Here is a 1,585-nt window from a genome sequence, read left to right on the forward strand (position 1 = left end):
CCACTGTGGGCAGAGCCAGGCTGGAGAGGAGGCTCTGGAGGCAGCTCCAACTGCCTGTGGGCAGGTTCCCAAATTAACGTCTGGCAGCTGAGTGAGGGGCCCTGGGGCCCTTCACATACAGGCAAAAAAAAAAAAAAAAAAAAAAAAAAAAAAAAGCAAAGCCCTCAGCAATCAATGTTTAAATGACTTTATTTTTTTTCCTTTTATAAATGGGCACAGCACAGAAATAATTAAAAAAAATAGACAGTACCATTACAGTGCTAGATCCATTGGCAAAGATTATTTTTTTATAGTCTTTTTCACTATTTTTAAAGTTTTGGCCATTGAGTAAGAACAAAAACAGTTAACAAACATTTTATTTTATTTTATTTTTGTTTTTAACAGACACTATGAAGCAATTTAAGTACTAAACTCTAGAAGAGTTATGTACATACAAAAAAAAGTTCTGTTTAAGATATGTTTCCTATTAAAAATATTTACATGCATTTTTTCCCCTCCCATATTCACTGAAAGGTAAAACACTCGTAATTTCTTCTACTGTTGAAGAGTTTTTCACCCTCCTATTGGGAATTTAAATCAGCTCCAAAGAAAAGAAAGTGAAGTGGGGTTCACTTGTTGTTGGGTTTTTTCTTTTTCTCTGAATTATTTAAATCTTCTGGAAAGGGATATTTTCTCGGACATATATCAATAGTTTTTTTGATTGTTTTTTTTCTCTTTTTTTGTTTAATTTATACAAGAATGTTTCATGTTTATTTACAGGAGAACCAATGGGTGGTGATTTATCCTGGAGACATGGTGGCGAACGTTAGTGCGAGATAAGCACGTGATTTTAAAAAGTAGTTCTATCAAACTGCGATGGATATATATATTTTTCTAAAGTCAGCATTTCTGTCTGGTTTGATTGTCAACTGTACATTTATGACTTAGACCGGGGGCTTGGGGAGGGACCCAAAACACGGGTAGTTGATGCACCTAAAAATCACTGGTACTTGAGGTCTTTGGAAATGCATTGGATGAGTCGTCTGGATATTGAGGGGGTATTAGAAAATTAAAAAAAAAAAAAAATCTGGGCATCACACGGGCATCTCCTAGGGCGACTTTTTCCAAAACTTTTTTTTAAAAAAAAAAAGAAAAGAAAGGAAAAAATGAAAATCTCAGTTCGCTCTGCACTGAGGCCGTCTATAGGGCGTCGGGCACGGCTGCGGCGCCGCGGGCGCGAGGGACGGGACAGAGCCGGTGCAGCCGCCGTGCTCGGCGCCCGGCCTGAAGGCTGCAGGATTAAACCCTCCCCGGACGCGCGGAGCTGGCCGATAAATCCAGCCCTCCCTCCTCTTTAGATCCGCGAGTTGCATTGAAGCTGTGCACGCACGTGCGCTCCGCACGCGCACACGTATATACATATATACATATATATTAATTACATACACATATATATACATACATACACGCACGCCACGCACACCCCTGCCATCCCCGCAGCAGCCGGCGAGCGGGCGGCRCTGAAAACTCGCCGTCGCTTTAGGCGCTGCCCGAGCTGTTCGGAAAGCCTCAAAGACCGTCGCGGAAGCTGAGCGTTTCTGATGAG

Source organism: Rhea americana, unplaced genomic scaffold, assembly GCF_003343005.1.
Source record: "Rhea americana isolate MKP2758 unplaced genomic scaffold, rheAme1 scaffold_234, whole genome shotgun sequence".
In the NCBI taxonomy this organism is placed as follows: Eukaryota; Metazoa; Chordata; class Aves; order Rheiformes; family Rheidae; genus Rhea; species Rhea americana.